The sequence below is a fragment of the Heliangelus exortis genome, chromosome 3 (assembly GCF_036169615.1).
Source record: "Heliangelus exortis chromosome 3, bHelExo1.hap1, whole genome shotgun sequence".
NCBI classification, from domain to species: Eukaryota; Metazoa; Chordata; class Aves; order Apodiformes; family Trochilidae; genus Heliangelus; species Heliangelus exortis.
In genome coordinates, this window is record NC_092424.1 from 58,054,375 (window position 1) to 58,078,150 (window position 23,776).

A 23,776-nucleotide genomic window follows, 5' to 3' on the forward strand; every position below is an offset into this window, starting at 1 on the left:
TTGTTTTGAAATTACTGTGGTGGGAAGGGAGGTAAAAAGTCAGAAGGTTACCAATTTTATATAAAAGTATTTTCTATTTAAATATGAATACATTTATGCCAATTTAATACACAAACACAAATATGGTTCAAAATCATCCCAGGTAAAGCTCTAAAGAGTTATTTCTCTTACATTTCTTGAAGGACCTCATTTCATATCAAGACCTCATATAACCTGTACTCCATTTACAGTACAGTGTTAGAGATCTTCCTAAAATAAGGTATTCTAGCATGATGACATCTCTATGTATAGTAATGCTAAATCAGATTGGCAATAGGAGCATCAGTAATGACAAGATGAAGACCAGAGAAGAACATGGAGATTGTGAAAAAAACGTACAATAATCACTGTTTAAAAGTAAAAGGTAAAAGTAGGAATCTAACAAGATTGCATCTGAGAGATATTATTGTTTTTGTAACAGATGTGCAAGCAAAACAAACATAAAAAACCTGCCCATGAGAACAATATGGTCTGACATAACTGCAGCAAAACAGCTAAAATTTACCAACATGTTTTTGAAGGACTCAATTCCCAGGTATAGTGTATCTCAAATTGAATAAACTGACTCAGAGCATGATTTGCTTTCAATACTATTTCCTACGTAAATGAACTTATGGAATATGTATATAGCAGAAGTACTTAATGAATATAATTAAAATAGCAACAGTTAATGAATATAATGAATGTAATAGGAATAGTTAAGAACATGAAAAAAAGGCTTTCTCTCCAGAGTAACAAACTACAAAATGGCTTGTCATCCAGAGAAGCAAGGCAAACCCCAAATAGTGTAATCAAAAGTACTGCATAGATCTAAATATCAAATGCTCCAAACTGAAGAGTATTACAGATATGTTAAAAATCCTATTTTCTGATGTCATAGACAAGTATCATCAAATAATAGTGGATAAGGAAATCTTTCTTCATCTCATTTCAGTAGACAAAGATTCTAGAAATCTACAGTGGAAGAATAATGCTATGGTTGGTCTTATTTGTGACTACTAATTTAGTGTAGTAAACTATTCTAATGTAATCAACTACTGTGGCTGTTTCTGACAGGAAGACACATCCTAATTGGGTTTTCAGAGACAGCTTTCACTTTCTGGTGTAGGAACACAGAGATCTCGTTTCTGCTCTTAAAAGCAAGGAAATGAATCTCACCTGGAAAAGAGTAACTGTGGCATGGTACTTGCAGTCCCCTCAGAGAGGTCAGCAAACCAAATGCAAAAAGAATACAGAATAGATTCAGTTTTAGCAGGAGTAATTAATGAAGAGACAATCAGAATTTGTAAAATCAGAGAAAAACAAATGCAATGGTGTTTACATATATTGAACACTTAAGCACTATGCTTAAGAAAAGATCATCAGTGTTTAGATCACTGAGATTACCAAGAGCTCTGGGGCACTCTGATCTTATTATCAAAACTACACAGATGCAGTTTAGAGGAGTCACTGATGTGCACAGATGAATTTTAAGCTATCACAGTCTCTGAGCATGAAAAGAAGTCAAGTAAACATCATCCTCAACTCATTTGGAAGTAACAGCAAAGCCTGTTACAAGCCCATTTTAACAGCAGAACTGTGAAGAATCCTTAAGCAATAATACAGTGACAGGTACTGCATATCTTTTGTTGAGATGGTCAGAAAATAGTGGAGATGTCACACAGACCTTACAAGAATGCAAGAATTACAAAGATGAGATAAGCGTGTGCACTGGCAGAAGCAAAAAGATGCAAGACCCAGGGCATGAGAACAAAATTATCTCTGAAGTTGAAGTCTGTATCCAGAATATAGAAAAGCAATAAACTGTCCCAAAATTATAACTAAGACAAGGAAGTAGGTGAACAACTGTTATATGTGCAGGCACATATCAAGCTACAAAGAAAGTAAAAAATCACTGCATTTTTTTAAAAACCCCTTTCAACAAAGTTAAGGTGGACTTCTCACAAAATTAGGCAAATCTACCATTTCACAAGAACACTGCTCACACCTGGGGATGCTAACCAAGGTACAAAATACTGCTGCAGTGAACATTATAGCAAAAAGAACCATATCAATAAATGCAAAAAAACCCACCCCAGATTATACAATTTGAGAGAAGATGGACCACTTTATACTCACTACCTTGCTGCATGAAAAGTCACAGCTGTACTCAGATAAATGGTTATTCTAGTGCAAGGTGTTTTTTTGTGAGGCTTTGACTCAAATATTTTTAATTGCAATACAGTCAGAACTGATTGACTCCTGCAAAAACTTTTAATCATACTCACTGGTTATGATGAAAAATGCTCAAGTCAAAGTGTTTCCAACTGGTTCTGTACAATGACTGAGCTGTGTATATATAAATACAGAAAGATTCCATAACATAATTTTAAGAACTATCACATTAACAGCATTGTCATCTGTCGGGAGTCATGAAAGGCTAAGAAGAGACTCAAAAGACATGGGAAAAATCTCATTTTGAAGACTAAGATATAAAGCAGATACTTAGAAATCCTGGCTCTTCCCTCCTCCATGCACCCCTCAAGGTCAAGTATTCCCTGTGAGCCCCTCAGTACAAAAACACAAGTTAAGTCAGAAAACTGAGTTTTAATGGAATTGTCTGCTTTAGAAGGATGAGAAAAAACTCTGAAGAGTCAGAAAGCTTTTTTCTATTTGAAAAACAGCTGATTAGCCTGTAAAGGTGGAGAAAAGATGGATTAAGGATCCCATGCTACATACAAAACATGAATTTCCCCTTTCTCTCACTAAGGCTTTGTGGTTCTTATAACAAAGATATGTATAGACCATGGAAGAACACATCTCACAGGATCAAGATTATGTAAGACCACAAGCTAAAGAAGACAAATAATTGTATTTTGTTTTATTTTGCTGGTATTTTGGTGGTGTTTTGGTTTGGTTTTTTGCTTGCTTTTGATTGTCTGTTCTTATTGTGGGTTTTGCTTTGGTTTGGTTTTGGGGTTTTTTGTTTTTTTGTTTTTGTTGTTTGGTTTTTTTAACTTTAGTATGAAAAATGATCCTTTTGGTGTTTTTGGAAACATTTTGGAAAGAATGGTTCAAAAGCTGTTTAAAGATGGAGAAATCTGAAATTAGGCAACAGACTGCAGAACTATGACATTTAACAAGGGTAGCACCAAGCTAAAACTCTGGTTTAAACCCAGCACTGGCCAGTTCCACTGTTCTTACTGGAATTTAATCCTCATGCCAGATGCTGGATGAAGGGATGACTGAAAATCCAACCTCAGATCTCTTTCACGTTGAATTGTTTAAGATTGAGACATCCAGCAGAACCAGCAAGTTAGAAAAGCGAGAAAGGCTGAGGGATATATATATAAAAAAAAAAATCTAGTGTTATACAACTTCTATTACTATAAAGTATCAGAACAGAGAGTCTAAAAATAAATTTACACTATAGAAAAAGTTGTGTAGTTTTTTTAAATAAAAGCCATACATTTATATGGGTTTATTCCTATATTGTTTTCTTTAATAATAATTCTTCAGTATAAAGATATGCATGTGGCACTTTACAAGATAATATGCCAAAGAATCATAAAATCTCTCCTGAATTGTAGAAGAATGCTCAAATACAGCAGCAGTTTTAATTCTTTCATAGCTAGCAGTCAGAAATTTCATTCAAAATTGTATATTATTCTGGTCTTAGCTTTCAGAGGTGTGACTTTGAGTTAGGACCCTTATATCAGACACTGCCTAAAAAATAAAGGGACACATAATATTGGTTTACTAAGATTCTATAGCAGCATCTCATTGATATAAAATTGAAGGTACCCATACTGGGACACTGAGACAGTACTTGAAAAAGAATAAATATTATCTGTCAAAGAATTTGAGACTGTGTGGCAAGCTATATACCAGAGTTTTATAAGGAAAAAATTATTCCAAACAGAACATGCCCTAAGGATGTATCACTTAAGTTTAAAGCAATCTAATTCCACTGGCCAACAGAGGAAAAGGTTTTAGTCACTTTGTTTCAATGAATAATATTATGGGAGGTCTCCTTTTCAGCTACAAAGCTAAATGTAAAACAAGTGTCTCAGAAAATCTCTTAAAAAATTACCAATGCTGACATAGTAGCTATTGGTTTGTTGTAAAAACAGATATATAACTAAAATATGCAGCAAAATACTAATTATATCACCAGATAACTGTTAAAATTAATTATGGCATGCTAAGAATTTTATTAAAATTTTATTGATAATTTAATCATATGCAGTATTTAAAAATTGCTTACATTACTCTTTAAAATAAAATATTTTCCCCAGCTTTGCCTTATTTGCAGATCAGAGAGAAAGCTCACACAGAGAGGTTGTGGGTAATGCAAAATGCTTCACTATATCTCAGGTTTATGTATTGTTTTTACAGTTCTAAGGAAAACAAGCAGCTGCTAGCATGCAAGAAAAAGTACCAAGGAAGAAAGTTCCACATGAGGGTAACTATGTCTGATACACTTGCATATTTTTTATTTCTAGAATGTAAGAAAACAAGCATTCACTGGGCAAAAATGCAAAGAATGCTGGTATCTCAGGATCCTATCTAAATAGCTGAAACACTGAGGTGTGGGATGATCAGCTGCATTGCCCTTAGACACCTGCAAATGAGAATCCTGTTCACTCCATTGTTAACCTGTAGAATTCTTTATTCAACTTCCCTGAGAAAAAGCAAACCAGGAAGACTTTGTTGAAAAGTTGGTAGCACAGAGTGACCTTAAAGCAGTACTGTATCACTTGCTGACCAGACTAATCAGCTGATACCCAGCCCAGTACCTGGTATGGGTTTTTATGATCCACTGGCCACATATGTGTTTCTATTAGCACTGCCTTTTCCCCTCCTGCCTCTGATGATACCACACAATACTCAGAGTTGTTTTTTTTTAATCCAGCAGGTAGGGCATCTGATAGTCAATACACTGATACAAAGCAAAGGAAGACTTACTTATACTGCCAGATGAAATGCTTGGCTAAACTTCAGTCTGTCAGATGATGGGTATGTCCCCATCAAAAGTAATATTAATCTCAATACCATAACTGTACAAGTGACAGCCCCATGGAATAAAAATGAAATCTATGTTTTAAAGGACTATACTTTGTAGCCTAAAAATGATTGCTGTAGTACAGCAGAAATCTAGCTATGTGGAACAACCAATCTCTATTGATGATCACAGTTTCCTATAAAAGGCCAGGCACTCTTATCAAAATTTTAAAAAATTAAGTTATTATTTAAGGTAGTGTTAATCATCTTATCAGCCAGTACCCACAGTTTTAGTGTTTAAACATGACTGCTCATTTCAAAGCAGTTTTGATCAAAGTCCCACGCAAAAAAGAGAGGTATCAGATGCATTTCAGTTTAGAAATGGTGAGGCAGTGAAATTTCTAAGTTATGTAAAGTTTGCTCAGTGAAACAGCAATTGCAAAAGGATTAAAAATGTATCTCCTACCATGTGATAGAGCCCTGTCAATGCTTGTGCTAACCTGATCTAGATCATCCACATGACATAGAATCAGGCAGAGCTAAGGGTCTGAAACCATCTGGTACTGGTAGATAATGTTCCAGAAATAGTGCACTCACAAGAAAGTAGAGGAATCTCTGACCAATGCTCCCCTGTGCTGTACTGATACACTCCTAAATCTGACAAACCCCCAGAATTAAATGTCTTACTTCTATTCTCAATATTCAGTGTGGATGAAATTCAATTGCTAGGAAGGTCAAAGGCACATTGATCTTTAGAGTGTCCTATTTGAGGCCTATGCCCCTAAGATTATTTATTATTATTTTACAGAACAAAAAGCTCTTTCTTAACGTTAAACCTCTGAATCTCACAACCAAAATTCAGAAGTAAGTTTCTGAATTCTAGTTCTAGAATTGAATATATAAAAGCTCAGTTAGATAAACCCAAAGATGACAGTGATAAGTAAATCGCTGATGTGAAGACACTGAATGTAGAAAGTCCTTCTGTTAAATGAGAGTACATTTAAGTACTTCCACTTATCATAATTACTATCTTATACTACAGGAGAAAAGATGGTCTCTGAAGCTGATAGAAGCCAAGTCATTTAAACTTTCTCAGGTAAAAGCATTTGAAATATTAAATGTACCAGAAATGCTAGAAGTTAATGTCAGCAGAGACACAGATTTAAGACAATAATTACTCAAGCAAAGGAAAGTGCTTCCTTCAAAGTAAAAGCATAACTCTTAGGTGAACCTGTTTTTAAGTTATGGTAATCTATTATTTACTACACAAGGGATGAACTCCTTATGCTGTCCATAGTAGTTTTATGGCTGCCATTTATAAAACAAATTATATTTTCTGTATGACTTAATAAGCCAAGTATCACATTCTACATAAGTAAAATTTCTGCTTTGTTTTCTGATGTAATATATACCTCGATGTTGCAACAGTACAGAGGATCATGGCAAGCTGGGGAAAGGCCTGTGCCTAAAACAATGGAGGGCAACTTCTTGCTTATGAACTGCTTGCTTGTCTGCAAAAAACCCAGTAAAAGTGGTGAAGTAAATATCAGTATTAATCACTACTTGCAGATGGTTAACTGAAAGCAGGAGAAAGGTGACCTCTTAACTGAAAACAACATGATGGGTGTAAATGATAACCTCCATTATATCTTGGATATTTCCCATAGCATGTGAACACTGAAGCTTTCCCCTCAGGAAGAGAACTAAAAAGTAATTTTATAATACCCCAGGAAATACAGGAATATAAAAAAATGTTAAAATGTAGGCTGCTTTACAGGATAAAGAGACTCTTTCTTATTCTAAGGTGGACTTGGGTTCTGTAACTAATACAAAGGGGATAAACCCAAGTGAAGCAGATACTGCTTTTAAATCCTTTATTGTTTTCCTCTTTTCTTACGAGCATGTAAACCAGTATTTATTATGTCCATTCACAGTAATGACAAATCACTGTTATTGGTTTTAGCTGGCTGAGTAGCTTATATTATTAGTAGACTGACTACCAGTAATGATCAGACTACTGATCTGAAACTACAAAGGTTGAGTTTGGACAGTGTCTTTTCAAGTGTTACACCAGACTGAAAACTACAAATATTTAACGATTATCCATTCTAGTTACTTTATTAACTTCTCTTGCATCACAACACTCTTACTGAAGTAACTTAAATAGGTTCTAAAACTATCAACTTCTGGATTTAAAACTTAAAAAAGACCAGACTTTACTCTAGTTGCCACAGATTTTAGCATTTCTTTGTAAATCCCATTTTCACTTGGGCTTTGAGCCTTCCTTTTAGAGCATAAGGGATCCTAAAAATGAAACCCTGGGTTAAAACTTGGTCTGTATTAAAAATCTAATATACACTAAGCTCAGACACTGCACTTTTTCCTTACAAAGAGTACCCATTACAAGAGCTGAGGTTACTAAATAAAATCAAGGTATTTATTTGTGAAACTCTTTAAAGAAAATACCAGCCAGAAAGGCTGAGGTTATTTACACATTTCCACAGAGACTGCTCATTAAAATGATGTTTTGGTGCTTAAATGTTACGGTGGTAAGTATTTAGGAGAAACCCCATATCTAAACCCTCCTGTGCTTATTAATTCTTTCCACATTTAAAGCTATTTTATGTTTTATGACTTGAAGTACTTTTAGGAGAGAGATTACGTTCAGCTTGGTTTTACGTTAGCATGCAGACAGATGCTAGAAGCAATTAGCAAGAAGGCACTGACACTTCCTGGGTAAAACAAAGATTTATCACTTCAGAGATTAAGATTCTGTTATTTTCTCTTTCACTGACTTGAGATGCTGAAACTCTGATTAACCTTTCAATCTTTCCACACAATCTCATTTCTTCAATTGCATGCTTCTTACATGTAAAGAAAGTACATAACAATTAAACAGAGCTCAGGACTTTTACACCTTTCATTTAAAATTCCAATTCTGTTAATTTTTATGTACTCTTTCTTTTGAATTTATTTTAATGGGACTTGAACTTGGAGATTTTTTTCATGGTTCTCACTATTGGTTAACTTCAGCCTTCAGAATACAAAAAACTCCTTTTGAAAACAACAGTTTTCTGAAGCATGATATTTACCTGGAGTGGTAGAAACTTATGTTTTGGAGATGTAAGATCAAGGATGAGTAAGTTTACAGAGACATTACATTTCTGTACACCCATCGCTACTCCATACTAGTTATAGTTTAAATCCTATTATAAATGTGAATAAAGTAGATTCTATTGTAATGATGTGTTTAATCTCACTTTAAGACATCAATTTATCTATTCAATAGTCAGAAAATTGGAAATTTTTCAGAAGGGCTTATGAAGAAAGTGATTTTCATGGACAAACACAGCACAAATCCTAAGAGTTTAACATTTGAGAGTGGTTCTAGACCAAGCTTTTGATCAGTTAGGGAATGAGAAGGGAAATAAAAGCATGTCTTATATTTTCATTGCTGATTTTCTTTACCTTCTTTCTGTATTAATACAACCCTTAAATCATTTCATACTATTTTCTAAGTATAGTTTGTTGGTTTTTGGTTTTTTTTATTTTCCAATATATATTTTCCCAGGCATTATTTAACCTAAGGTCTATAAGTGAGGGAAAACTTTGAACCTGCTTCTCAAACCCAATGTTTTGCAAGAATGGCATATTTAGCATTGCAGGAAATCCCGAAATTTAAAGGTGAACAAGCCCTAAGTATAATTACAGGACCAGTAGCTTCAGGCTTAAAGTGACTTTCAAAATCAGGACTAACTGAAGGCAAAAAGGAGTCTGCCTCAGAAAGATATGCATATATATTAGCTGATCTATTCTATGAAAATTAAACAAACTATATACAAAACTACAACTTTAAGATTTCATGTCTCTTTTCAAAGGCAAATATGCTTTATAAAAAGGGAGAGAGATGTTTCCATATTTTTTATATAATTTTGTTTTACTAATTTAGATCTCAGCTTATTATTCAAATGTTTGATATAGTAACTCTGCTATATTTAACTATTGATCATTAAAATAAAGGAAATTTGATGCAGTGTTATGTTAACAGCTAGGTTGCTAACTACTGTGTTTAACAAATAGGTTGTAATAAACAGGTTTGATGATGATAATGCACAACTTTGCATATGAATGCATTGAGACATATAAATGAAATTACAAATACATTCTGCTTTACTCAGTATAAGCTGTGGATGAAAAACAGAAAGCAAAATGGGCTGAAAAAACACAGCAAAAGCAAAAAGTGAGATAGAAAGAGGTTCTCTTTCATGGTGTCTACCAAGATTTATTTAGATTTTTTTTTTTCACATGGAATCTGCCAAACAGTCCAAATAATCTATTTTCTAATATTTTCTAGAACTAAATGTCCAAGAGTTCAGGTGGTGGAACACAGGAAACCATAGCTGATGATTAATTTTTGCTGGTCATGGGAAATACTTTTCAGCAGCAGGAGAGATCTGATACTCTCCAAGCCTTTTTTTCCATTCTCAGCTATTCATCATCCAAAGATTTCCCACTAGTTTCTTCCCACTCTCTTCCTGTAGTGCTTTTCTGTACGAAGATTTGGGATCCCTGCTCAAATTCCCCAGAGGAGTCGACCTCGGACTCTCCATCACAAATAACTAAACTCTTGGAATTGCTTCTAAAAGGTTTTCAGAAGTTCATTACATAAGTTACCATCTATCTCACATTACTCTAACCCCGTGATACAAATGTCAGCATGCTGATGAATAGGTCATGACCAACCCTTTCCTTCATCAAATGGCTGTGCAAAAAGGGCCTCACACAATCACTCACTGTAAAGGTTTCTGCTACAGCTGAAGCAGCCAGGATTGTGTATTTATAGACCTTCTAATTATGTGTGTATTAAGTAGCACTGGCACTTAAGATGTGCTTTAGAATAACTTCCTTTTCCACTGACAGTTGTTTTTTTCAAGCTGGCTCCAGTCATCTCAAGGAGCTGGGCTTGATATACTGACATACCACTCATACATACACTGAGGACAGACTTGGGATGGTAATTTCACTCTGCCTAGAGACTAGCAACTTTAGAAGAGATGTTTTGATATCAGTTCAGGTAACCTAGAGAAGTCATGATCATATGCAATGTAAATTCAATGTGTCTTCTCTTTTTGCTTTGTCTTCTACTGCAGGACAGCTTTGCTCACTAGTACTACTACTGCTAGTAGTCTGGTTCCATTCAGACTTAATGTCACAATATTCTGTGGATCATTACAGATCTTGTTTTCTCAATCATCCTCCAGACTAATGTGAAAGGTTTTTGAGATAACCATAACAATCAAGACTGAATTTTCATAACAGATCCGGGGAACAAAAGCAATTTCAAATTATGGTAGCAGGAGATCAAAAAGCTCCTTTGTAGAGGTAATAGTTACAAGGCCCGATATGCCACTTTTAATTTAATTTATTACCAGAAACTAGGCAGTCAAAATAAACCAGGAATTGCACAAAGTGTGTTCAATTCTGTCATGTTATATAATTTTTATATCCATTGATTGAAATGCAATTGTAAGATCCCCTGTGATGATTCAGGATGGAATTCCTCTGATTCCAATAGTCTTTCACACATTTTGAAAATTCATCAATACCAATAGTAGCACGGTTGTTGCCATTTAGCCACTTTAAAAAGAAAACATGATAAGCTAATTTTACTTAGAAAAATGGGATGGAAAGGAAAGAAAGCAGACAAGAAAACTTCAACCTTCTCTTTCACAGTCAGCAATACAAAAAATAATTTAGTTTATATTTAACTATTTGGTAACTCTACCTTTAAACATTACAGTGACCTTCTTTGAACAGAGGATTCCCTTCAGAGTACTGAAGTGGAAAAATGTGTGCGTAAGTTCTTAAACCCTGAGGAACAGTTTTCTTTCATCAAAACACTTTTTGATGGCATCATTCTTCATATTGTTTCATTATTTCAGATAGACTTGCTCCCACTGTACATCAGCATCTGGTAAAGATATTTTCTTATTTTTGTGGAAACAGGCCAAGATGTGCAATAACAGCTTGTTACTGTAGTAATGGAGTAACCATTTCCTGGAAATTCAGAACTTTTAAAATTATTTAAAATAAATATCTAAAAAACAATGTTACAATGTAAAAAACGGAGTTTATTGCCTTACTCCTTCAAAACAAAAGAACAGAAATGTGTGTACTGAGCCACATATTATTTTGCAGATAGATTCATACTGCCTATTTGCCCCTACTTTTCTAATTCATATGGCTACATGTAAACTGCAAAGCAAGAAAAGGGATGGGTCTATGATCATTCACAGGCCTGCTGTGCACATATTTTAGTTTTAACAGCTGAGCATCCGTAGGGTTATTTCAGGGAATATTCACAAAGCAAGGAAATCAGGTTTATGCCACCCTTTCACGAGGACCTCAGCACAGGATTTTAGGATTGGGTTGGGCAGATGTGCCGTGCCCTACCATGCCTGCTGCCTCTCAGGATTTCAGCTGCACTCCAGAGATGCCACACTGGGGTAAGATGCTTCCTTGAAAAGCCACAAGGTTGTCTGGTGCAAGTGGGAAATGGAATCATGGGGCAACCTGAAGCCAGGCTGTTTCTGTGGTTACACACATACCTGCAGTTCAATAGGGTCAGTGTGAGCATTTGTGCTTGCTGACCACTGTAATAGCAGCACAGATATAGTTTATTCAGCATGAAATGTAAAAAAGGTATCATAAGTACATGGGGGAAAAAAAAAAAAAAAAGGTGGGAAAACTTGGGAAAACCTTTTTACTTCTCAGTCTTTAATACTGATAATGATAGAGAGGTGGGAACCAATCCAGATCTCCCATATCCCTAACTCCACACTAGACCAAACCCCTGCTCCCTTCTAGTTTCATTCTTTTTTTTTTTTTTTTTACCCTGTGGTGGGTGGATTTGTTGATTTAGAAATATCTTCAGCACTACTGCAGAACAAGCTGAGGCTAATGGAGTACTGTGAAGTATTTTGTTTGAACTCTAGACCTTATTTTGGCACATCTTCCTTTTATTGTATTACTGTCTCCTTATTTACCATAAAAAGAATGAAAACGTATATAAATATTTTTAGTTGGCTTACAGGGCTCATGATAACTTTGCAAACTGAGTATGTTTAACGAATAACTGCCAGATAGTTATTAATGTTTTGATCGACACTTTTCCACACTTTATTCCAGGAAATCCTTCTATTCAATCCCAGTCTCCAGAAGTGGATGAGCTGGGTGTGGGTATAGTTTTCTGATTTTACCAAGTTTTTGCTTATGCTGCAAATGGATGTGGGAGAAAACTCTGCTAGGAATACTAAAAATATTACTCATCTTGTGCTTCTAGTTTCACTGGTGACTTGATGTTCTTTCTTCTCTCTCTGCTTTGGTCTTTTTCTCTCCTATAACAACTCTCTCTCTAGATATACACATAAATGCACAAACACCACTACCCACACTTACAGGGTTCCCTCATCTCATCTTTCCATGCTTCTGCCTTCAAAAGTCCTCTGTTTTACTCCCACAATGACATTTGACTTAATTCTGCTCATACCCTAAGATTAGTACCTACTGTCTCCCATGAATGTCAGTCTCCCTCTCTGTGTACACAGAAAAGGGGTGAAGAACTGACAGAATGTAAAAAACAAACCCTTGCACATTGTGTACATCTTAAGGATAGCACTGCAGTCTATCCAAATGTTGCCATATTTCTCACCAGTGCCAGCCCTACATTCAGATAGAATACTGAAGCATCATTTCAGGGGATCATTGTGAGATTTTTTTCCTCATAAAACTCGTGGTAAGCAACATCAGAAATTAAGCAATAATCTATCTATACACATATCCCAGTGTATATAATGCTCAAATATATGCTGTCTTTAGGCTAGAATTCTTGATCAGGGCCGAGAAAACTTGAAGACAAAACAGGATCTTGTGAAAATTTTTACCTTGAAAACATGGACGATGTTTTACAAATTTATTTTAAAAAAATGAAGATATACTGTTTCGTTTATTGTTTTCTTTTCATCTACCTGCACTTACAGTTCTAGCCAGGAATAGAAAATATAGGATCATAAGGAATAAAACAAAACAGGAAGTTTTCCCTTTTCCACAGGTTAAGAGCATGATAGAACAAGGGGTAATAGCTGAAAAAGGTAGAATTAGGTTAAACATTAGGAAGAGATTCTTCAGTGTGAGGGTGGTGATACACTGGCACAGGCTGGCCAGGGAGGTTGTGGATGCCCCATCCCTGGAAGGCCAGGTTGGATGGGGCTTTGGGCAATCTGATCTAGTGGGAGGTGTCCCTGCCCATAACAGGGGGGTTAGAACTAGATGATCCTTTCCACTCAACCCATTCTATGATTGGCAACCTAGTATTTTAGTAAAAAAATTAAAGTCATGTGTAATGTAGTGATTAATACAGCTTGTCCCTGCACATGGCCTATTTGTTAGATCTTCTTTCTATGTTCTGAGACGCTTCACTAAATTAGGTTATATTATGCAGTTTAAAGAAGACACCAAATGCTGAGTTACTGAGTTTAGAATTATCAGCTAATCAGCAATCTGTTTTAGAGCATCTGTATTCACATGGGAAAACTTACAGAGAATACTAGGTTAGTTTGATTAAGAGGCATTGGAAACCATGAGGTTTTGCTCCTAAAGAAATGCAGTAAGTAGTAAACTACAAAGGATCCTGATTCCTTGTAGATTTTCTTCCTGACTCAGTGATTCTTAAATTTTTCCTGCACGCTCCCAAAAAATGCCTTGAAAAATATTCCTTACTCTTCTCCAGCCTGTGAATTGGGGTTTTATCACAAGCATGAAAGTTGTCGCTATAAATCCTCTAAGCAGAGAAAAATCACTGACTGAAACATCATACGTCCTGTAGAAGTGCTCTTAGTAAGTGATCCATAGCACAAAAGTTGGGGACCACCAGGTGTGCCTCTGACCATATCTTAAAAGGTATTTTTTTATGCCCAGGTATTTTTTAAAGCAAGGTCTTAGAGACGTGCTCCAACTTTTGCACCTCCACAGAAAGGGGAAACATTGAAGAAAGTTGTCTACCGTCAGCAGCTCCTTACCTAGCATTCCTGCCACTTTTTTAGTCTTAGGCAGCTGCCTTTAGATTGTAGGCAGTTGCATTTTCAAAGTAATGCAAGTTTTACGCCTCATTTTTGTGCACTCCATTCTAAGAAACATCAGAAGGATCTGTAATGCTGATTCAGTGTTCTGACTTTACCAAGAAAAATGTACAGAAAAATTACCAGGTAACAGACAGTTCTAACCTGGGCCAATGCATATTCTACATTCACAAGAGAAACAGCTTAAAGCAGTGGTAGGATCACCTCCAACTGGTGAAATACCCTCAACTGCTCTAGATACACCAGGCTGAGGCTGTCTCCAGTTAACTTGCCTCAGTGAATTAGCCTCTTCAAGCCAGAGTATTTTTACCATTGAGGCAACCAAGAGCAGCTTTCCTCAGTATCGTACGTGTGGCAACTGAATTGTGATTAGGAAGTACCTTCTTTCACACAGATTTGAAAATCTCCCCAGTAACAACTGTAAGAGGCAAAGAAAAATTTGCGATCTTGTAAAAATAGTGCAAGAAAAAAAAAAAAATCTGAGGACATGTATACATCACCTAGGTTTTCTTTAAGAAAGGATCTCGAGTGGAATTTCTAAAAATTCTCAAATTAGTGGCAGCAGTAAGAGTTTGCTTCTGTTACTGATTTATTCACAGGAAATGGCTTTACAGCATAGCAACACACCACAGATAGGATAATTAGGTACTGTGTTTTGGGCATTCACAGTAGGTTTTCCTCTAATATACCAAAAGAGGAATATTTTAAACAAAACATTTCAGAAGCCTTCTACATCTCTTAACATCCGGAATAATAAACTGTCTTGCTACCTTTGCATAATCTCTAACTCCCCAGTATCTACAGGAAATCCACAAGAAAAACCTCACTTACGCACATACTCACCACAGCAAAATCACGTGGTCAGCAAGGTGAAAATAACAGCAGAAGCTTGATGCATCTGGAATACATTTCCAAAACTTCATACTCCTCAGCATCATTTTTTACATATATAGTTACATTTTTTGTGTCCTATTATACATAAAGATAAAATCTATATACACACACACACACACACAAACAACAATATACAAAATTTAAAAATGTAAAAAATTTCCAAGTGTTATATGAATTCTAAAAATGTTAGAAATGTAAAATCTGTATCTGTATGTACTGGAAGGACACCAACCCACATAGTCACTCATGTCAATAGTAATCTTCTTCCCTGGTTCTAACTTGACTACTTTGGAACCACCTGAAATCGATGTTTGACCTTTGGGGTTTAAAATTGACATATATCAATTCATATCCACAGTTGCACATTTTATAAGAGAAATCACTAGTTGTCTTTCAAAAAAATCAATCAAACCCTACTTTAATGCATGACTCATTAAAAGATAAGTTTAGACAAATATTTTTCATCCTTACAAGAAAATGCTACATTATTATGTTAAGTGCCTTTGTACAATACCTACTTCTTTACCATGAAAAACACTTATGTCAACACTTCGTAGCAGACAGATTTACAAAAAGCATGTAGTTAACTTCAATAAACTGTTTATTAGTCCTTAAATCTGAACCAGAATATATGACAAGACCAGGGAGGGGTGAACAGCTGCTGTCCAAACATAAGCCAAATATGAAGACCTTTTGGGGTTTCAAAAGGTTACACAAATTTGCTTGTTTGTTTTGTTTCAGTTTTATGCACTGTGGAACTTCCTAGATTCAGGCAGAAGCACAAATTTCATACAGTGATAAGAGAAAAGCTTTTCCTCTGCTACTGTATTTCTGGTCTGATGAGAAACAGGAAATACAAGCAGTCTCATGAAAGCGCCTGTTCTCTGAAGATCTCCAGCTTGAATGGTGATCATTACACAAACCCATGTGAGCCTAAAAGCCTTTTGAAATTGGCCTATTTCTAAGTGCAACACAAAAAATCCTAGCAAAATTCAGCAGCTTCATCACTTGAAGACACACAAATCTGAAGTGAAACTGTGCTTTGTCTGACAAGGCTACAAGAAGCATTAACTATTGATAAACATTGAATGTAAAACTTTTCCAACTCTACATACAGATTTCAACATAAATCCCATACTCTAATAAAAAAAAAAAATAAAGGTTTTCAAATAGGGGTTCATGTCTTTATTTTGTGACATGAGACTGGTGCATTGTGACCTTTTCTTGATAAGTAGCATCCTTCAAGTTTTATCATTACGTGTACAAAACCTCAACCACTCTGAACTATAGTTTTAAAATCCCTGATTAGAAATTTTAAGACTCAAAAGGTGGTCAGTTTTGATGAACAACAAGAGAATACATAAGCAGAGTTCCTACACTGGTGCCAAAATTACTGCTGATAAATCCAAGACCATATGCTTAGAGAAAGAATATAAAACAGACAAACAGAGGGATCATTTTTCTAGGAAGGATTTTGGCAATCTGGTAAAAGACCTTCTGAGACAGAAAGCCTATTTGGACCATTATGATTACTGGAAATATGAATCTATTTTTTAATTTAGTTTTGAAGACAATCATATTTTTGGCCTCAAGATCTGGGGGCAATGACTCCAACAACTTTACTATGCATTGTGTGAAGAAGTGTTTCCTTTGTTTTGCTTTTAGAATTCCTGTTTTACAAAGTGCTGGATCATTCCTTACTAGCTTTCTCCATGATTTTATTGTTTTCCTCTCAACCTACCTCTCATCCTTTTCCATACCAAAGGAGTCTCTCCTAATCTATCAGCTCCCTCTGTTCCATACTCTAGACTAGGATTTTTTTATCCTAATATTTGCTTTCTTGAATGAAGTAATCCGGACTGCACTTTATGCTCTTGACGTGAACATGTCCTGGATTTATTTAGTGGTGTACTGACTGTTTATTTTGCTTTCTGTTCCTTTCCTCATTCTTTTCATGGTTTTGGCTGGTAATATGTGAGTTGGTGTTTTCAGAGGTCTGCCAAAGGAGTACAAGATGTCTTCCTTACATAACAGCTCACTTAACATCCGTTGCTTTTCAGACATAATTAAAGTACATTATTGTACATTACCAATATTAAGACTCAAGCACCATCTTTTCACCCATTTATTAAGGATTACAAAGTCCTTTGGCAAGTAGTTTTGTTCCACCACCTTTTTAATCACAGAATCACAGAACTGTCATGGTTTGAAAAGGTCTCCAAGATCACCATTTACAACCATCAAAACAAACCAAAAAAATTATGTATCACCATCCCATTCAGGCCTGTCCTGAAGTGCCACGTCTACACAGTTTTTAAATACCTCCAGAGAGACTCTACCACCTCCCTGGGCAGTCTGTTCCAGTGCCTGACTAATCTCTCAGTTAAGAAAGTCTTCCTAATATCTAGTCTATACCTACCCTGGTGCATCTTCAAACCACTTCTAGTCCTGTCATGGTTCACTTAAGAGTCAGCACCCACCTCCCTACAACCTCCTTTAAGGTAGCTGTAAAGAGCAATATGGTCTAAACTAAACATACCCAGTTCCCTCAGCCTCTCCTCACAGGACTCGTCCAGACTAAACAGCCCTAGTGTCCTCAGACACTTGTTATACAAGACTTACTCTCCAGACCCTTCACCAGATTGGTCGTCTTTCCCTGAACTTGCTCCAGCACCTTCATGTCTTTCCTGTAGCAAGGGGCCCAGAACTGAACCCAGTACTCAAGGTGTGGCCTTATCAGGGTTGAGTACAGGGGGACAATCACTTCCCTTCTCCTGCTGGTCACAGAATCCCTGAGACAAGCCAGGATGCTGTTGGCCTTCTTAGCCAAAGGAGTTCTTAAGTCTCTTTATGAACAGCTGAACACATTTCCCAACACTTAACCTCATGAGACTTCAATGGAAACCTCCCACCCCCATGACAACTCACTCATCTTTTAACTAGTAATTTATCCTTGAAAGATTAATTTTTCTCTTCTCTCACAGAAGAGAAACTGTGAAGGACAGTTTCACAAACTGTGAAGGACTTTGTGAAAAGATTTTGGAAATCCAGGTAGGTTAGGCTCATGAGACTACCCTCATCCACATGCTGTTGTCTCTAAGAACCACTATGCGTGAGTGACAGTGGTTTCTGTCTACAAAAGCCATGCTATCTTTTCATCTATGCATTTGGCCATTAGTCCTCTTCATTTACGCTGGTAATAAAATTTGCAGGCTGTCAGAGCACCCATGGCCTTCTAAAGATTGATATCACATCTACCTGCTTCAACTCCTCAGATACAATGACTCCTACAAGAAGCATGTTACACATTTCTTAGCTTACTACTTCCATAGCTGAACTCTTTTAAAGCTCCAAGGTGCTATGGTTATCTTAATTCTTCTTCTTTCTCATTTTACAAAACATTTTAATGGATTTTAAACACTGAGACAGATCGACCTAACATATATCTATATATCTCTGCATGTTTCCTATGTTCTCCCACGTAACTGCACAGTGGCACCAACTCTAGGGACTGGCTTTGGTAAGTTAGTAAAATTCTTTTCTAAATCTGTAAAATATGAAGTGTCTCAGAAAAGACTGTGGCTAGGTTCTAAGTCAACTACATATCTTGAAGAAAAAGACTAAGTTGAGCTTGAATCATTGACCACAGGCTGAGGAGAACTACAGTGAAGTGGCAAGTACAGGTAAAAGCTTCTCTCCTGTCTACATCCCACTGCAAGACTTAAGGATAAACAGCACCACCAGATAATTACAGTTCTAAAGGCAGCTCCTTAAAATTCTTAAGAGCTTTGCCATCATGGGTAATGTTCAAACAATTTAATACAATTTTTTTCAGCCATAGAGAGGTTTTGGAGGAGGAACACAAACTTCAATACCAGATCAGAGCAAGCAGCCAGACTAGGAGCTGTGATTACAATCCTATTTCCAGTAAAGCTCAGTAGATCTGATACAGATTCATAGTTAAAGATTACAGATAAATGCAAAAATTGTGTCTCTTCTAAATTTTCTAAATCTCATCTAGGTGTGGGGGGTTTTTTTACATATATTCACATTTGATACCATCATGCTTTCTAGACTGTTCTGCCTTGTGGAAATCCATTACACATGTTAATTTCAATTCTGTGATTATATTTAACTTACTTTAAGTGTACTACCTTGAAATGCCATTAAAATTTCCTGGGGTTTGTAATGTGAGAGGAGATATAAAAGAAAAAAACCAAACTTACCACCTAACTATTTTTATCTAAAATGTCTTAAATCTCATGACTTTGTGTGCTAAATTTCAATTAATCATGTATTTCACATAAATTTCATTTCAGTGCACCCATATTTTTTTAGTTCTGGTCAGAATGAGACATGTCAATACAGCAGAAATGTTGTTCTACAGCAACTTGTTTTCCTCAAAAATACTAATAAGTATAAATTAGTATAAGATTACGAAAAAAATTCTAGACACTTCTGCCTCATGGTTTTATGGTCCACAGTTTCAGGTATTTTTGGCCAGTTTAGAAAAATGTGGAATCTGGATGATGATTTTCAAATTAGATTGGTGAAATGTTTACCCCTCTTGTTTCCATATAGCACCTTTCCCTTCTCTCTACACTCCCACTGTTCCATTTCCTTCCCTTCTCTTGTTCAATTTCACATTTGATGCTGGTTTACCTCCAAAAGCAAGCATTCATATTTTCACGCTGTACTTTTTTCTTTCACTTTATAAAATGTACCAGACAAAGATACAACTGTAAAGATACAATCTTTTTATGACACTGTTAAAGACTGTCATTTTAACAGCATAATCTGTCATCTTAATAATGTCCCTGGTGCAAGACTGCAGCAGTGCATATCACAGCCTGTGACAAATCCTGTCAGACAGTCCTGTAAGCTCCTTTCAGCTGGAGACTATTCAGGCTGTATTTAGACACAGTCACACTAGGTCTGCATACTGAAAATTTTCCCCTGGCCCTTGTGGGCTGTGGAACTGCCAGAAGGCTTTCCTTGCCTGTTCTAGAATACTTCCTGTACATAGTTTGTCAGCATGTCCCCCACACCATGTTCTTCCTAGCCCTTCCAGACAAGAGCTGACAGTACACCCATTCTTCCTTTGCCCTGATGTTACCACTCATCCTTCAAAACCATCTGAGTTTGAAGCATTCTCTGCACAGGTCTCCTTGTATATGATATTTAAATAGATTTAGGTAATTTTCTTAGGTGAGGTCATAGGACCTCAAGAGACAAAAAATCCAGTCCAAAACCAAATTCTGCCAAGGGCTTTTTCTCCAAATCATGGGACCTGCTTCCCATCTAGCATATGTTCCTCTTTCTTGGCTGGCTCCATGACGAGTGCCTATTATAATAAAAATAATATCTGTTTTTCTGACTTTCCTAAGCTTCCTGCCCAAGAATTTCACTGGATAAGTCAACATGAGGTTGACGTGCATCTGCAATGATGGCATGACATGCTTTGCACCCCATCTACCTTCTACTTCCACAGCTGTTTGCAGTCTGGGGCTTGTGCCAACTAATACAGAGAGGTATAGAACACCCTCCTGTACCTCCTCTGAATTTAGCACTGCATTTGGAGGTCTGCTGTCCTCAATGACCAAAAATATTGTCTTGATCACAACTGTCAAAAGACAGAATAGACAAAACCTTTTAAACCTCCTCTCCAGACATCTGCTGGAGCTTGCCACCAGTGTGGTTTTTAGGACTCAGCACTAGACTGTCATTTCTTTGTCTTAGTTTCTGGGACATTTTCACATTCAAACCACCATCCCCAGCAGAGCTGTTCGAGAAGACTGACTTCCTAAAGGATGTGGCTATCACTCTGTTATAAGTCAGGACAACTCAAGGTTTTTCATCACCTTGACACATCATTCTGGACAAAAAGTAGGCTTTAGAAGTTAAATACACTATCTCTAAATCTGAATTTTAATCCCTGGAGCCCTTTCCTAAAGCAGAAAAAGAGCTAAGCACAGTGGCCTCAGGTTTTGGTTTCTTGTCATTTTGTTTGCTTTGTGTTACTGCTTCTTTTAAAAATACAACAGTAAAATCTGGATGGCAAATAAAAAAAAAATGTCAGTCTCAGTCTACAGACCCTCTCAACACTCCATATGTTTGCCTCTAAAAATACCTATTTAGCATCATCTTCTGCATTACATCGAGACCAAGGGATGATAATGACAAGACTAGAAAAATGGAGGCAATATTATCTGCAATTTATTTGGTGGATAAAAGATAATCAGAAAAAATGACATGCAAACTGCAGTTTCTCTACTTTTGCATATCAACCCACTTACAGTCAGAAGGCTAAACTTGGTGAAAAGTGCATTAAAAACAATTTTGCAAAAAATCATAATTTCCATGACAGCTAGCATTTCCTGAATAATACTGGGGACTCTTCAGTACATTAAAATATCCCTTAAGTGACATCTCTCATTACTAGATATAAAAAATGTCCTGCTCTTTATAATACATGTATATGGCACATATGGAATTAGATTCCTTTTACATTATTATCTAGGCTATGAAAAAGAAGACATTCACCTCCAGGAGGCATGACTGACAACTTTCCTTGTTTTTTCCAGCAGGACTGGATACATGATCTGGAAGCTCTGAGGAACAGAGCTTTTCAGCCTATTTATCATCTCTTTAATAGGTACAGATTTGTAGCATGATGAAACACATTAGCATGGTTACTATATTCATTTCCCTAGCAGGAGACAAATACTGTTCTTAACTGCAGCTACATATGCAACAGCCAATAATTTTATTCTTCAAAAGAAATTGTTAATGAATGTTAGTTGTTTAATGTATGTATTTGTTGTAAATACAATTATTCTAGTTTGTAAACAAAGGTTAATGAATTGAATTGAGTTCATTTAAAGCAAAGCAACAGTCAGAAAAATACTGGAGAGTCGTGATGTATCTCATGCTGCCATAATTTTAACTAATGTCAGCCTTTAGGATCAGATTGTACCTGCTGTTTTGCTTGTGCCATACTCTTTAAGAGACACCAAAACCTGGAGACTAATAAAGTTCATCATATTATGCTTTCAGACACCAATACATAGAAGAAAAAGCAAGCTTCCAGAAGGGAACTTACCTAGTACGTGACATAAGCTGGCTTAAAACAGTGTTTTAATCACATTTAATAGAGGTACTTGAAATTAACCACTTTATAAAAACACACAGCAGAATAAACAGTAACTATTCTGAGAAAAAGCAAGGAGGTGGAGAGTTCTGACCACATCCCTGCTGCACTCCTGCTGCCCTGGCTGTGTCTCTCAAGCCAGGGGTTTGCAAATGCCAAAGCTGCAGCAGGCAACAGCCTGGGTACAGATGCAGATACAGGGACAAACCTGGACCTGGGCTGGAAGATCCTCCCTGCCTGGAAGGGGGAGGAAAGCAGGACAGAGCACCAGGTGGAACAAAGAAATTCTGCTGCTTTAAGCTGCATTCACATTGAGAGCTGCTAACATAATATGTAGCTGCAGCAAATAAACTTGCAAAGCATGGCCAGCATAAATCCAGATGAGATGATGCTTGTGCTTAGAAGGAGTGGGAACTAAACAGTATTATTAAAATACTACATATATATACCCTTAAAAGAAGGATATAGTTTGGAAAAGAGGTAACTGAGCTTTCTAATTGTAAAGAAAGTGATTATATGCATTTAACCATCTCATATAAAGAGATGAAGCAAAAACTACAGGACTTCAATAAAACATTGTGGTCTTTTATGTGAGTACCTTTGTAAATTATTAGATGGCATACAGATATGAAAGGAGGTAATCGAAGTACTTTTAAAAATCCCCCAACATGCTAAGTCGAGGAAACACTGCATATAACACTGATTACAACCAAGTGGTATCACATCGTCTCTAATAAACTTGGACAGAGCCAAATTTAGTTAATTATGAAATTAGAGGCAAATGCAAAAGCATTTCAGTTTGTGAGAAATGGTTACATTAATTAAAAAAAAAAAACCCAAACAAACAAAAAATAAAAATATAAAAAAAAAAAAACAGAAAAAAAAGGAAGAGAAGACGAAAAAAAAGCATCATCTCCGGAGGTTCACTTCTAGCTTAGTTTCTGGTTTGTGTCAACTTGTTTATATCAGCTGCTGATTTGCGTCACTGGCTTGGCTTTGTGGTTGTATCTGGGGCCTGATGGACACCCTGGTGCATTAAGAAATTCACCACAACAGTACAGCATGTTAAGATCAGATAGCACAGCCCAATGTTGTTTTCTTAAGCACACACACACCACACAAAACCCTACTAAAAATTACTACAGCCAAGAATCTAGGCAGCTAAGAGAGGCAGACTATCAATTTGATCCAAACCAGGTTTAAATTCAGATAATGAGGAAAATGCCCATGTAGCACCAAAAAATGCATGCCAAATATTTTAGGGATCCCAAATAATTGTATACATGTTTTTTAAAAGGTATGTGTTTCTAGGAATCAAGTTATCTTACATTTCTTCACTTCCTCTAAGTTTCCTAGTACAAGCATCTTGAACCATTTTTTACTTTGAGATGTAGAATATTATTTTAGCTATGGCTTTAATTAGGTCCTCAGAAACAAAATAAATAAAACAAGAATTAAAAACCCACCAAAAAACCCCAAATGCTAAGTATTTAAGCTTGAACATATGATCTGAATATTGAGTACAACATAAACTTAGATGCCCTGCTTAAAACAGACATCTTTTATAATATAT